The sequence below is a fragment of the Rhinoderma darwinii genome, chromosome 2 (assembly GCF_050947455.1).
Source record: "Rhinoderma darwinii isolate aRhiDar2 chromosome 2, aRhiDar2.hap1, whole genome shotgun sequence".
NCBI lineage: Eukaryota > Metazoa > Chordata > Amphibia > Anura > Rhinodermatidae > Rhinoderma > Rhinoderma darwinii.
This window is the reverse complement of record NC_134688.1, coordinates 360,540,977-360,557,895: the sequence shown is the minus strand read 5'-3', so window position 1 is coordinate 360,557,895 and position 16,919 is coordinate 360,540,977. Positions and strand designations below refer to the sequence as shown.

General features: G+C 40.6%; 1 protein-coding gene across 3 annotated transcripts in view; it reads left to right on the top strand.

Moving 5' to 3' along the window:
* The window catches only part of MAGI3 (membrane associated guanylate kinase, WW and PDZ domain containing 3), a 272,283-nt gene that overhangs the window by 134,245 nt on the left and 121,119 nt on the right, over window positions 1-16,919 (top strand). The gene's annotated exons all lie outside the window — the stretch shown is intronic.

Below are 16,919 nucleotides of genomic sequence, written 5' to 3'. Positions count from 1 at the left end.
AAGCACTCGTGTAAGTGCTGAACCGCTTCGTTTCTGTTCTGCTTTTTCCGAAAATTTGATGTGGCGGTGTACGGGCTCATAGACTTTCTATTGAGTCCGTACGCCGCTACATCGAGCACTACAGCATCATGGCGTCGGTTTAATGACCAAAACTCTGGTGACCGGTTCCATTTATATTATTGGCAAAACAAATATAATGATCACTATAACCTATACATCACAAGCTGAACTTTGCTTTGAAAGTCTTTGGAGGTACAGCGAAAGCAATCTTCTGGAGGAGTATATTAAATCATGCTTTTTGCTGCAGGCTGAAATATAGATTGAATTCTATTGTAGAGTTTTCTCAACTTCACAGTCCTCCTTTCAACAAATCTTCAATGTATTTGAACTGAGACCTTTGAGTTGTCACTCTGAATAAATCTCACTATGACCCCAATGACAAGTATTACAACCTACAACTAATTTACGTTTACCCAGTACAGACAAGGTTGTTTGAACTCTGAAAGGCGAGCTCACACTTGAAAACCTTTTTCTAGCTCGTCTGGCGCAATTTCTTCAAATTTTCCTTCTAATACAGATGGTAATTGTGAATATGCCTTATGGTCCCTTTTTTTTAAGTAAATATTTCACACGTAACTTGTTGTCTTCACTTTTAGAAATTAGACCGAATTGGAAACCTTTTCTATTTTTATTATTTTTTACCTATGGGTGTACTTTGGTACCAACTGAATGAGCGGTCATTCTCTAGCTTCACTGGTCAAAACAGGTGATGGAAGTCTCCAGTAACGGGGATAAATATTGTAAGCAATTGTTTGACTTTAAAAGTCATACGTTTCTAGGTATTTTTATGCATTTTTGTTATCGATACATTTGCTCTGCGTGTAATTGAAGCTGAATTGGCACATGGCTAAATAATTGAATATGTGGAGCAGATATACTTGATCGAATGAATCAGAGAAAATGTTAGGCCTCGTGCACACTTCCTTCACCATTTTAGCGGCCGTTTTTGACTGATCCGTGTGCCCTTTTAGCGGCCGTGTGGTTTCCGTGTGCACTCAGTGTTTCCATTTTCGAGCGCCGAGCATGGTACTGTCCAGGGTGCTGAAAGACCAGGGTTGTTCAGCGCTAGTCACTGTACAGGGTGCTGAAAGAGTTAATGGGCTGCACTGATCAGCGGGAACGCTTTCAGCACCCTGGACAGTGACTAGCGCTGAAGAATGACCATGCTCGGCGCTCGCAAAATACAATTTTAATGAAATAAAAAAAATAAAAAAACAGTTCATACTTACCCAGAACCCCCTGCATTTTCCTCCTGTCCGGCCTCATGGGATGACCTTTCATCCCATGTCATCGCTGCAGCCAATCACAGGCTGTAGTGGCGGTCACGCCGTGACTGGATGATGTCAGAATGCCGGCCTCCAGGGATGATGCTTCATCCCACGTGACCGCCTCCTCACCCAATCACAGGCTGCAGCGGCCACATGGACTGCCGCGTCGGACTGGAGGAAGAAGAAGAGGGACTCGTCGCCAAGATAACGACCGGGGTATGTATGAACTGCTTTTTATTTTATTTTTATCAGCAGCCTCTTCTCTCTATCAGTGCTGGATAGAGAGATAAGTGGCTGCAGATTAGTGTAAAATCTCTAATGTACTTCTGCCCGCCCGCCCGGCCGTTGCTAGGCAATGGCTCCGTCACACACCTGCCTTCCGTGTGCCTTCAGTTTTTTTGACGGCCCCATTGACTTGCATGGGCCTCACGGTCACGGAATCTCGGACCAAAGTAGGACATGCTCTACTTTTGTCGGAACGGAGCAACGGGACCGTCAAAAAACTGAAGTATGCATGGCCCCGTTGAAATAAATGGGTCAGGGTGCTATCCGTCAGAAAAACGGCTAGCACTCTGAAGAAAAAGACTGAAGTGGGCATGAAGCCTTAGAGATTTAAAGGGTATCTGTCGTTTCGTTTGACTTTTTAGGATAAGCTAATGTATGTGTACGTGAGGAGCAGCACTATTTCTGGTCATTACATGACTTTGAGTTTGCAATTTTTAGCAGTTTTACCCTTTGCATGTTATATATGTAGTAAGAAGAGGAGAATCTGATCCATAACCTTCTCTCTCACTCAGAAACAGCCCCAGGATCATGCAGGACATATATAGAGAAGTACTGATGGGAATAAAGTGCTTTGGTTGTGATAGAAAGTTTCTATATCTGTAGTTCTGCTCTTATCTCCTGCACTTCCTGCTCACTCTTCCCCCCCACCCCTCTCCGTAGGCTTCCATAGACATGTGTAATCTGATACATCTGAGCTGCAGTCCGACTAAAGAAGTATAGAGCTGAATTTTCAGCGGAAGTCCGTTGAACAGATGAGGGGGAGCAGGAAAACAGCCAGATAAGAGCAGAAACAGGCTTGTTACTCTAAGATCCATTACAAAGTTTCTGGAAAAGAAAACCTAGCGAGGCCAAACATCCCCCTAAGATACTTTGCATGCAGCTCATGTAGCGCAACCATTTATTCCAGGCATTCTAAATTGTGCTTGCAAGTGATATATTGAAAAATTTCTTAGTTTAGATTATTATATATTTCTTCTGTCAGTAACTGTGTTAAGATCCGCATTATTCATTCTTTTTCTGAACAACATCTATCTCCAAAAACACCATGGGGGTACAGACTAAGTATTGCAGCAAATTGTACTACTTCTAGTCCTTTGTTAGCGTATTGGTGATACAGTCCCTTTTCCTTGTGTTTCATCTATTTTGATTTGGAAATAAAGTGGATATAGTCATTTGGTATCTTATTTTCCACTCTGTGGCTGACGGTTTGGTGCCCTCTTGCTACAGGAGAAAGCATATGCATTAACTGAGCCTTTTCTTCTCAATGCGGACTATAAGGATTCCTGTTAATAATTCAAGGAATCCCTCATTCCATGGCAGAAAGTATTAACACCTAAAAGTGAACTACAAACAAGGATGGATTGTAAGGGCACTGTGAGGGTGACCTTGATATGGTCATGAATGACTTGGATCTGGTTATGTTAAAATGTAAAAAGGGTACCTTCACCCAGCAGTATGTAACAGTACAATGTTTGACTAGATCTGACTATAACCTCCTATTTTGCCTCTTTTCACACTAGCGTTGTGTTCTGTTTTGTTTGGGTTCTAGTGTTTTTGACAGCAAGAATATTCTAGTCTGCATAAAACAAAAATGATCCCAATGGTAACCTGATAAACCTCTATTAACCCGTTAGTGACCGCCAATATGCCTTTTAACGGCGGCCACTAACGGGCTTTATTCTGATGCATATGCCTTTTTATGGCACTGCATCAGGATAAAGTAAACAGAGCAGGGAGCGTCAAATCTCCCTGCTCTCAGCTGCTAGAGGCAGCTGAGGGCTGGGAGCGTCCCTGCTCTGCCGGGTGAGATCGATATTAGTATCGATCTCACCCGTTTAACCCTTCAGATGCGGTGCGCAATATCGAGCACAGCATCTGAGTGGTTTTGGAGAGAGGGAGGGAGCTCCCTCTCTCTCCCACCGACACCCGGCGATACGATCGCCGAGTGCCTGTGTCTCTAATGGCAGCTGGGGGCCTAATAAAGGCCCCCAGGTCTGCCTGGAGCGAATGCCTGCTAGATCATGCCGGAGGCATGACCTAGCAGATGCCTGTCCGTTTTAAATGGACAGGCAGTAATACACTGCAATACAAAAGTATTGCAGTGTATTATAATAGCGATCGGAGAATCGCATATTAAAGTCCCCTAGTGGGACTAGTAAAAAAGTGAAAAAAAAGTTTAATAAAGTTAATTGAAAAAAAAATGAAAAACCCAGCTTTTCCCCTTACAAAATGCTTTACTATTAAAAAAACTAAATAAAGTAAAAAAGTTACACATATTTGGTATCGCCGCGTCCGTAACGACCCCGACTATAAATCTATTACATTATTTAACCCGCACGGTGAACGCCGTAAAAAATGTAATAAAAACTATGGAAAAATTTCTGCTTTCTGTGAATCCTGACTTTAAAAAAATGTGATAAAAAGAGATCAAAAAGTCGCATCTACTCAAAAATGGTACCAATAAAAACTACAAGTCGTCCCACAAAAAAAAAAGCCCTCAAACGACCGCATCGGCGAAAAAATAAAAACGTTACGGCTCTTCAAATATGGAGACACAAAAACAAATAATTTTGAAAAAAAAGCGTTTACTGTGTAAAAGTAGTAAAACATACAAAAACGATACAAATTTGGTATCGTTGCAATCGTAACAACCCGCTGAATAAAGTTATTGCGTTATTTATATCACACGGTAAACGCCGTTGATTTAAGACGTGAAAAAGAGTGGCGAAATTTCAGGTTTTTTTCTATTCTCCCCCCCCCCCCCCCCCCAAAAAAAAGTTAATAAAAGTTAATCAATAAATAATATGTCCCCCAAAATGGTGCTATTAAAAAGTACAACTTGTCCCGCAAAAAACAAGACCTTATACGGCTATGTCGACGCAAAAATAAAAACGTTATAGCTCTTGGAATGCGACGATGGAAAAACGTAAAAAATGGCTTGGTCATTAAGGTCTAAAATAGGCTGGTCATTAAGGGGTTAAACAAATCTGATTAATTGATATCTGCTTGAAAATGCATCTTTTATATTGGTCGTGGCTATGTTAATAACGGTGATCCATGATGGCAGTGTGGACAGAACTTAAGTTTGTAACAGAATCGATCTTTTCTGGAAACCAGATGGGCCTCAATAGCTGAACGTTCATTTATTTCTTAATTTAGAAAGGAAGTAAATATTCTAGATACTTGCTGGTGGTGTTTAATACTCCTTTCTCATGCAATTTGCTTATAGATGGTAAAATTTGCATGGCTACAGTACATAAAATAAAGCAAGAGACATTATGTAGTGATAAACAAAGTCCTCTTTCCTGTTTGAATATTTATCTAAGAGATTACTGGAGAACAATATGTTTTGTGATGATGCCAACGCATGTTGGTTATGAATTGCAATTAAAATAAAAATAAAACGACTTTGATATTTGTTCCTATGAAATTCTGTGTTCACAAAGAAGAAACAAATACAAAAATACAAACGTATAGAAATGTTTTTTTTACAAAGTTACAAAACAAAATGAGTGCATTTTATGTCACGTTTTATTATTCTACTGTTTATATTGTAATATTCAGCTGTAAAATCTATGACCTTGAGTCAACTGTCTCCCACGGTTACTTATGTAGAATGGTTCCAACAATTAATTTGTTATAAATATTGTTCCACTGTTGTCTGAAGACTTTATAAGGCAGTTTACAAAGGGCCAAGGTTAGGCTATGTTAACATTTGCGTCTGGGCTCGCTTCCGTCTGAGCTTTCCGTCAGAATGGAGCCCTGACGCAGATGTGAACGAAGCCTTATATGGTATTGTATATAAGGTGTAACGGTCCCAGAACGCGGACCCCTTTTATCCTGCCGAGGTCTTCCTCCCCGAGGATGCCAGCACATGCAGCCGTCCTGTCCTGCAGTGACCACTAGGGTGCGCGCACAAGCTCATTCCCGGCCTTGAAGGGCTAGTGTGCACACATGTTAAGAATTGACTAATTACTCCCAGATCACCCTGGACTATAAGGGCCCTGCCCCTTCACTCCTTGCCTGAGGGTTGTTTGTAATTCCCATGCTAGTCTTTGCAAATGGTCCCTTCGTGTTTACCCTGTTCCCAGTGTTCCCGTACCCTGCTACCTATATCCTGTTTCCCGTGATGTGTTGTTATTCCTGAGCCTGTTAGTGATTGGAGTCGTGTCCTTATGCTCCGGTTGTCATCCGCCATGTCTGGCGCAACCTTCTGCACCTGTTGTCGTCCACCACATCTGGCGCAACCTGCGGTTGTCCGCCACGTCTGGCTCAAACTGCTTCACCTGCAGACATCTGCCACGTCTGGCGCAACCTGCTGCAACCACCAACATCCATGCTAAAGCCTCTGCCACTGTCTGGACTATTCAGGTACCCTTGTGCTGGACTTTGTATTGATTGGGTGCTCTGTTTGGCCAGCTGCCTCCCCGATACGGCGGTGTGGCCTAGTGGGTTCACATACCCGCAGACCGTGACAGAAGGAAATAGTGCTTTCAGGGTTGGACACATCCCAGAAGCCAGGAACAGTAGCTATTATTCTTAGAAATCTGCTGCTGGCTCTTAAAGGGAACCTGTCACCAGCACTTCACCTATTGAATTTTACTCACCTCTCACTGCCCGCTGCTATCATAAGTTCATTGCCGTTATCACCTCTCCTAAACTCCTCCTCTGACTGTAAATAACGGTCTGCAAACATTTTGCGTCTTTTATCGTAATAATCCGGTGTCCCTTTTGTGCACACACCAGAATAGGACATCAATGCACAAGCGCAGGATTTTGTGTGCTGGGAGAAGGCGAGGAGCTGTCAATCAAAAGTAAGGAGGCTGGGTAAACTCAGACTTGAGGAATGAAGATATGACTCTTTTCAAAACGAAGATATGACTCTTTTCAAAACGAAGATATGACTCTTTTCAAACGAAGATATGACTCTTTTCAAACGAAGATATGACTCTTTTCAAACGAAGATATGACTCTTTTCAAACGAAGATATGACTCTTTTCAAACGAAGATATGACTCTTTTCAAACGAAGATATGACTCTTTTCAAACGAAGATATGACTCTTTTCAAACGAAGATATGACTCTTTTCAAACGAAGATATGACTCTTTTCAAACGAAGATATGACTCTTTTCAAACGAAGATATGACTCTTTTCAAACGAAGATATGACTTTTTTCAAACGAAGATGACTCTTTTCAAACGAAGATATGACTTTTCAAACGAAGATATGACTTTTCAAACGAAGATATGACTCTTTTCAAACGAAGATATGACTCTTTTCAAACGAAGATATGACTCTTTTCAAACGAAGATATGACTTTTATACTCCTTAGCATACGGTGTGGGAACACTATAAAAAGCTGAATACTAAAGCTATAGAGCCGATTAAGAAGACAATTATAGGTTATATAAAAATGATTTTTCACCCACTACCACCGGGTATTGCTCGTTTCATAGGTGAAATGCTGGTGACAGGTTCCCTTTAACTTTTGGGTAGTTTTCTATTGAGGTCTGTGGAAGTTCTTATTGATCGGGCACTAAAAATAATTAAAGGGGTTGTCCATCTTAGAAAACCCATTTCCATATACTCTATTAGGGAATATTAAATTAATGGTAGTCCCATGTTCAGTTTCTTCATCTCTTGGAGTGGAGAGCGTTTCAAAGAGTGTCTCACACACTCACTGACACACTCACTGACACACTCACTGACACACTCACTGACACACTCACTGACACACACACACACACACACACACACACACACACACACACACCCTATTTATGTGAATAAGCACTGTGTAATGCTTAATTTTCCCCTGCAAGGGTGTTGCTGCAGGGTACATCTGAACACTTGCTGACCGGTTTCCCCACAGCTCGTCGTTGAAGGCCCCAGCAGGGGAACGCATTGTGACCTGATTTTTGTCAAGGGTCTCTTCCAACAAGTAGATATTGTTGTTAAAGTGGAGAACACCTTTAAATTTAACTCCTGGAGTGGTAAAATTGTCTACAGTATTTTGTCCATCCCAGGATTATTTTGTATTCTTGTTGTGACCGTAAAAATATAACTGGGTTTAATGTGTAGGGGGCATTTGTACAGACAATTGTGAAAGGTCAAAGAATAGAGCCATTTTTCTCATTGGGTCTGAAAACATTGGTATTAGTACAATACTAAACATTCATTGCTCTCTGCAAAATGTAACTACCGTGGGCTGAGGAGCATCTATAAAACCTAAAATTGTTCTTCTTGAGACTGTGAATACCAGAGCGAATTAATAGGTTGACTAAAAATTATAGCTACATCTGACATTGTGCTCATTTTTGGAAAACATTGTGAATGTTTACCTTGAAGAAGATACCAGAAAATACCTTTCTCAATAATATCTCCTGTGAACTAAAACGCTTAACCATCACATCCTTTTATTTCCAACAGATTTACAGGGAACCTTCGTTGTTTACTTGCAGTGGATAGTAATCTGTCTTGGTCATGTGATGGACACACAGATGCACGGCTCGTTACAGTATTTGTATCAGAGCGGTGTCTTAAAAAGCGCTAAGCACCTGTGTGTTCATCACGTAACCAAGCCAGATTATTATCTCCTGCAAGTAAACCATGAAAGTTCCTAAAGAATGGCTGCAAGCAGAGATATTAAATAAAAAATGTTAATTAAAATGCTAAAACTGTAATACCCCTTTAAGTTAATTATTACCTAGAGTTGGTGATCGTGATCCTGATAACAATGAAGGGAATGAATATAAATTTCCATCTTGCACATTATATAATACTGTATACAATATACTATAGTGGGATTATCTCTTTAGCAATGTTTTTCAAGAATCTTTATAAAATGAGGATTTGCAACCAGAGGTGATATTGACATATTAATTCATTAACATACCAGAATAGCTTGTATATATGATAGGCCTGGTTCACACTATCAAGCAGACAATGGTATAATTGTCTCTTATTTTTAATGCCGCTCCAAAGAAAATATTTTTATAGCAATCCTATTTTACAGTAAGGACCTTCACAATCATTGCTTTGTGACACTCCTGTCAGATGTCATTAGCAAATCTGTCATATCAGCAGATCCACAGTGCCCCTGCAGCCCACAAATAGCCCAGGCATTGTATCTGCACTTCATCCATCTGACAGAATGGCACAAAGCTATCTATTGTGCCCCTGTCATTTTCCCAGAAAGCACATTAAGCAGGGTTCAGCGAGTCCTGAAAATTGAAAGTATGTATTTCACCAGAACAACCTCATCTTCAAGAAGAATGGGATTTTTCCTCATTAACATTCCAAGCTGATGAATATAGAACAGATGAATAACATACACAGAAACACAAGATATTTCCGTAATTTGAGTATTCCAGGGTGCTCTTCATGAGCTGTACTAGATTTGCCGTTGACTGTGTTAGAAAGTATAAACCAAGGGGTATCTGTTTAATACAATGGAAATACCTATAAAAATATCAATGGCTACAAGTACGTAGACATGGAAGTATTACCACTTGAACCATTGCGTTGGTATCTGCAGGCTACATCTACAAATCTACATGGTGATCTGATACACATCGAGATGTCAAAGTAGGACATGACTCCACAACCGCTGTGTCATCCCCTGTGAATCTCTCAACCGCACTATTCTGCACTGCAGACCGAGCCTCTTTATTTCTGTTTTATAGGGAATACATATTCAGGAAAAACATGGATGTAAATGTTCTATACAGTCCCATAATTCATAATTTTTAGCTTTGATCGAATGTTCAACTATAAAGTTTGTTGTTAACGTATAAGATTCACTTTGGACCTGTTTTGCGTAATATGTTTGGGTAATTTCCTCAATAGCAATGAATTTACATTAACAGTCATTCCCAATGTCATTCATGCAATCTTTCAGTAGACTTTTCAGACTATTTTATGATGCCATGTAGTCTCAGTGGCATCCAAGCTGCAGTCATCTATCTGTAACCTATAGATTACAGATGGGTATCATAATGTTTGTACTTTCCTGGCATTTATGATGTCATTAAGTCCCACAAGCTAAGGTAGCAATCCTAATAATAAAAGTACATTAGGACATTATTATTTAAAGAGGACCTTTTATCTGCTGACGTGTCTAAGTAAATATTTGTATTGCCCATAATATAACAATTCTGGAGCATCTTTTCTTAGAACTTGGCATTGTCATTCTTCTGTTATTCCTCCTAGAAATTTATGACTATATTGACAACTGGGTGTTATCAGAGTGGGGCGTGTCCCTACACAGGCTGACCATGCCCAATCAGTGCTGGCCATGCCAGACTATGTAGAAACACACCCATCTGACAAGGTAGTCAATAGTCTGTCTTCTGAATGGTAACCGTAGGAATAAGGGTATGTGCACACACACTAATTACGTCCGTAATTGACGGACGTATTTCGGCCGCAAGTACCGGACCGAACACAGTGCAGGGAGCCTGGCTCCTAGCATCATACTTATGTACGATGCTAGGAGTCCCTGCCTCGCTGCAGGACAACTGTCCCGTACTGAAAACATGATTACAGTACGGGACAGTTGTCCTGCAGAGAGGCAGGGACTCCTAGCATCGTACATAAGTATGATGCTAGGATCCCGGCTCCCTGCACTGTGTTCGGTCCGGTACTTGCGGCCGAAATACGTCCGTCAATTACGGACGTAATTAGTGTGTGTGCACATACCCTAACAGAGGAATGACCCAATGCCGAGTCTTAAGAAAAGTTTCCCCAGAATTGTTATTTCAGGGGGAATGCAAGCACTTACTAAAATGGACATGTCAGGAGAGCTGAATTGCATCCACTAGTTTAATATTGTGAGGGCATTTTACAGAAGGCCTAATTTCAAGGAACACTCGTGGCAAAACAGATACTGTGCTATTTCTAATGCAGGGCTTGAAGGGGTGGTGCTTGAAAAAGGGATTTCCTGTCATGCACCTCCCACTCAGGCCCTGCACTAGGTATTGCAGCAGTGTGTGAGTTTTGCCCAGTGTTCTTGTAAAAATGACAGTGTCCCTTTAAATATCATTGTTGTATTGCTGCCGTTTTTGAATTGTCACCGATAGGAACCGGCTGACATACTTTAGACAGCGATCTGCCGGTATTACATTACATCGGCTAGTCTAGAACCACCATTTTGTTTGAAGATAAAACTTCTGACAGACCATTATAAATCTATTCTCTGGGCATGCTGAAGTCAATTTGTTGTTTTTTCCCCTCTTGATAGATGAATAAATCCAGCCTCTGAAGCCAATTACAGTGATATCTTGGTTGCTGTTGGTCGTTCTTGTGAAGCTGTCGTATTCTGTTTAGATTCAACACTGTCCATGTGAAAAGCACTTTAATAACTTGGAGAATCTCTTGAGATAAAGTGTTTTATGTCATCTCGTGCTCGGTTTTAACAAATCACATAATGTGTTCCATATAGCTATATGGTCTCAAGCTCTTACGTTCAAATAGAATGTATTTTTAGGCATTTGTTATTGTCATGGGAACCATCCTCATAAAATAGTCATTTCATCTTTTTTTGCTGTATTAAGCTCTTTCTACATAAAACTGTTTATTTTTCGAATGGTAGAAGACGTCAACTCAAATGAATACAAATGACAGTATCCAGCACTTAATAGAAAAAGCAAAGTATTCTATGGAGTCTTATTTATCTTGTGGCTTCCCATAGATCTCTGCTTTTGGAAAGTTTCTGGTAACCTGAGGATGACAATAGGGGATGAACATTCATAAAAGGAATCATCCACTTTTATGATGATGATGGTGGTTATTAATGATGTGTCAATTGTTTTCATGTTGACTGTATTGTGTTTGCTTATTTACATCAGGACACTAAACTCACCAAGTCTTACCCCTTTTCTCCTATGCAGTTGAAAGCAATCTATTGTTCCCTGTAAGCAGCCATTTCGGGCTGGGGAGACGTTAAAGACCCTTTTTACACTGGCCAATTATCGGACAAACGAGCATTCGCGGAAAGCTTGTTCCCGATAATTGCTCTGTGTAAACAGGGCAGCTATGAAGGACAAATGCTCGGTTATCAGCCGATATCGTTTTAAATGTGTAAAATATTGTTGTCGGCAGCACATCTCCCTGTGTTAACATTGAGATGTGCTGCCGACATAATAGAAATGTATGGGGACGAGCAATCGACTGAACGATTCTATCGGCCCCATACATAGCTCCTTGTGAAAGGAGCAACCAGGCGCCGATCAATAAGCTGTCTTGTTGATTGGCGCTCGTTGCACCGGCCAAAATTGGCCGGTGTAAAAGTACCTTTACTTCCAATTCTCTTTCCATTTCAAGATTTTACTCTGTGGTTTGGCAAGCTGTGAGGTTTTCCTTGGGGAATGGCATATTGCATACGATCATTATAAGTGTAATCTTGGAAAGATAGAAAAAGCAAAAATAACATGACCATTCTGCCTCTTGTTCGAAGTCGCAGTGCATTGTAGAAATGGGGAGCACCTGTTGAAAGCCCCATTTTTTAACTCGCAAGGATTGTAGTAAGTGTTCTCATAAGATGTTCCTTAAACTCTACAAGTTGATCCGCAACCAACCAAAAAGGTATTTGCTGTGGTCCTGTATTAGATATCATACAGGCAACTATGGTGTCTGAGTTGCTTCTTATATAGTCCAGAAAATAGTTTTAAGACCCCCTGGCTAAAAGGGTCATGGGCCCCATGAGGCGTCACACTCGAGTGCTGGAGAATTTGGACAGTAATTATACAGATTATACACATTATTACTAACGTTTATTTTTCTATTTTTGAAAGTCGGCAGGGTTTTGTGGTTCCAGAAACTGAATCCTGTGTCTTTGTACGATATTAGAGTTCTATTTTTCTTATACGGAGCTTAAAGAGGCTCTGTCACCAGATTTTGCAACCCCTATCTGCTATTGCAGCAGATAGGCGCTGCAATGTAGATTACAGTAACGTTTTTATTTTTAAAAAACGAGCATTTTTGGCCAAGTTATGACCATTTTCGTATTTATGCAAATGAGGCTTGCAAAAGTACAACTGGGCGTGTTTACAGTAAAAGTCCAACTGGGCGTGTATTATGTGTGTACATCGGGGCGTTTTTACTTCTTTTACTAGCTGGGCGTTCTGACGAGAAGTAACATCCACTTCTCTTCAGAACGCCCAGCTTCTGGCAGTGCAGACACACAGCGTGTTCTCGAGAGATCACGCTGTGACGTCACTCACTTCCTGCCCCAGGTCCTGCATCGTGTCGGCCACATTGGCACCAGAGGCTACAGTTGATTCTGCAGCAGCATCAGCGTTTGCAGGTAAGTAGCTACATCGACTTACCTGCAAACGCCGATGCTGCTGCAGAATCAACTGTAGCCTCTGGTGCCGATGTGTCCTCGCTCGTCCGACACGATGCAGGACCTGGGGCAGGAAGTGAGTGACGACACAGCTTGATCTCTCGAGAACACGCTGTGTGTCTGTGCACTGCCAGAAGCTGGGCGTTCTGAAGAGAAGTGGATGATACTTCTCGTCAGAACGCCCAGCTAGTAAAAGTAGTAAACACGCCCCGATGTAACACACATAATACACGCCCAGTTGGACTTTTACTTTAAACACGCCCAGTTGGACTTTAGCAAGCCTCATTTGCATAAATACAAAAATGGTCATAACTTGGCCAAAAATGCTCGCTTTTTTAAAATAAAACCGTTACTGTAATCTACATTGCAGCGCCGATCTGCTGCAATAGCAGATAGGGGTTGCAAAATCTGGTGACAGAGCCTCTTTAAACTTTCCCGCTCTTCTTCTTTTTTTTTTTTTTTTTTTTTTTTACAAAGTTGTAGGGTTAAATGGTATCAGAGGAGTCTTACTCCATCTGGATTTACATAACGCGCATTGGTATAAGATATAAGAAAAACAGAACTCTGTCCTAGCCACTTCTAAAGATATATTGTTATGGTCATGTATGCCATTTTTAGATGGAGCGCTGTGGGCCCCCTAATCCTCTGGGCTTTTGAACAGAGCATAGTTGGCTCAATGGTTAGTCCGCCACTGCCCCAGTATAATCAATAAAGTGGCTCCTAACCAGAGTGTTTGTAGTCATTACCCTCTATAGTAGTATTCATTTTATGGCTCACATAATGTTTGAATCTCTGGGCAATGATACAGTTGAGCCCTCTTAAGTCGGTTTACATATTGAAATTACTTGAAAATTGCATTCCCATAAATTCCACTAAACAATATTAAAGGCATTAAATCTTCCCCTCTGCTGTTAATAGCTGGCTCTACTGGTCCCCAGCATCATATGCCACGCTCAGGACCAGTACAGCTGTCAATCAACCACAGAGGGGATGGGTGGGCACTTCCGTGGGCGCTTGCAAGCTCATTTGCATACTGCACGTGGGCAATTAAGACAATCTACTAGTTATGCGAGGACTAAGATCGGCAACATAGGCATGTCTACACTGCTTTCCACATTTGCGAAGAAGTGGAATTAGCAGTTTGAGGGCTAGATCGAAAATATAAATGAAAGCTGTAATACAAAGGCGTATTCGCCTCTTGATTATTTCATGTAATTATAACCTATTACAAAAAAATACTTTTACCTTCTCATGGAGTGTATTTTGTAGACACCCTTTCCACGTTATCTCTGATCGTTGCCTCTGCTGAAAGTCATTTCTAATAATTTGACTTTGAAATATCTTGTTGAACATGCGTGTCAGAAGAAACATCCGTCAAGAAATCGCATCCTGACATGTAAACATGTTAATGTGCCAATTCTATAGCTAAACAATGACCTCTCTGTCATAGTTTGGCAGCAGAAAGCCATCACAGACAATTTACCTAAACATCTGCTAGCCTACTTTGTTACCGCGTGGGTAAAGCCATTATAATAGCAGTAACTAAGGTTTTAGATGTGTAATGCTTTTAACCTTTAGTATTCCACTACCCGATTATTGAACATCTCTTTGTATGCTTCATTGCGAGACTTCGCTTTATTCATTTAGAGGGATCATTATTGTATCCATTAGATGTTCATAGATCCCAGATGAATGTCAGTGGCAGACAAACAACCTATCTACTTTATTTTCTAGTAAGCTCCACAATTCCATTTTGGAACAAACTAGTAAAGAATGGATACAACGGTGTTATTACAGTCAAATCGACAATATTCGGAATCGAAAAATGCATGTACTTTGTGATTGTCAACTCTTAGGGCTCATTCAGACAAGCGTGTTCCTCGTCCGTGTGCTGTGCGTTGAAATAACTCCCAGCACACGGACCCATTAGTTTCAATGGGGCTATTAAGACATGCGTAAGTTTTCATTCAGTGAGTGTCCGTTGCGTGAAACTCACTGCGTGTCCAATATTGGTGCATTTTTGCGCACCTAGTCGCCCATTGAAGTCAATGGATGCGTGAAAACCACGGACAGCACACGGACCACATCCGTGTGCTGTCCGTGTTTCACTCATCAGTTACAAAGAAATGCAGAGAAATAAAAAATCAAAGTGCCTGCAAGGACGCGAAAAACGCATGCCACACGCTGATGCCACACTGATGCCAATACGCAACACGCAATGATGGCACTTGGACATGAAATGTAGGAAAAACGTTGCGATGAATGTAGCCTTAGGTTGTTAACCAATGAATCTCCAAGGAGCAGACCGCTAAGGCTTTGTTCATATCTGCGTCAGGGCTCCGTTCGAGGGTTCCGTCTGAGCTTTCCGTCAGGGGAATTTATGAATGGAAACCAAACTAAAACAAACGGAAGCCATTGGTTTCCGTTTGAATCACAGTGAATTTCAATGGTGACTGATCCATTTCAAATGGTTTGTTTGTCACCGTTGTCTTGACGGAATCAATAGCGTAGTATACTATGGTTTTGGGGAGGACATACAAGCTCCATGCAGCTGTTGCCCCAGGTCAGGTTTGATTCTGGGACCCCAGTGCTGCAAGGTAACAGTACTAACTGCTGTGCTACATTTTTTTTCATACAGTGTTCTTTAATTTTTTTCAAACCATATTTTTAGCTTTTAAGCAAAGGCTGATGGAACAGTCTTTTACCATAGACCGTGTCGCATGTTGGGAAGTCATTAGGTTTATATCTATTCACCTAGATATTTGAAACATTTGCAAACTCTGCGCATTTTCTATATTTGGCTGACATCTTCCAGAATAAAATAGGTTTCTCAATATACTTTTCAGGTCTTGATTCATGACCACCCTCAAAAGATATGGCCAGCGATTCAGCTATTGGGAAGTTTGTCAAATGTTCACTTGCTTGACTTGATCTGACAAATGGATCCCATTGGGAGGCCTGCGTTCCAAAAATAGGTCCATATACAATGCTTGTGCTGAGATGTATTCACAGCAAATCTTTTGAGGCTTTATTTTACACAAAAGGAAGTTCTTACATTAAATCTCTATAGAGAGAAGCAGGGCAACAGCACATATAAAGGAAACATAAAAATGACTAAATTAGCTTAAAAAAAAAAGCCAGTGAGTAACCTGCAATCCTGCTGCTTCATGTCTATCTAGAGAGTGTCTGGAATTTTAACTGGATTTGCACTCATTTTATTATATAGAACAGCTGTTTTTCGACCTTTTGGAGGATGAGTGTGTTTTTATCGTTATGTGTGTGTGTGTGTGTGTGTGTGTGTATATATATATATATATATATATATATATATATATATATATATATATATATTTTATGGTTCTTTATCCATCGTATAATATGTGTGTCTGCCTGTGTGGGGGTTTGATAAGGTCCTGCAAATATTTTAATAAAGGTAATCTATACTAACTTGAGTTTATATAAAAGCAATGAATCCACATCTGTATTATTTCCTATTAATTTCTTAACCACTTCCTGCCCAGAAGCTTTGCCCCTTTTCCTGACCAGGCCCAGTTTCAAGTTATGTGCTAATTTAAAAGCAAATTGTTGTACTTTTACTCTTCCAATCTACATGTATTTGGTCTTTTTTTTCTTTTCTCAGAACATGTTGGGCTTCCATATCGTGTATAAAAATAATCGAGATAGTTTTACTTTTTTTAAAATATGGAAGAAAAAAATGGGAATATGTAATTTTAGGTTATGCTATTTGACATCAGGTGTATGCCACTGGGTTAACACCACTGAATAAATATTTGGCAACTTCTGCCGACTTCAGCGATACCAAATGTGTGCGCGTTACTTACATGCTTGGCGCAAAGCAGAGCTTACAATGTATGGTGCACAAACTGGCTTTTGGAGAGCAATTTTCCAAAGCTGGTTTGCTGACACCATTACAGATGTTGTGAAGTGCCATTACACGGTTA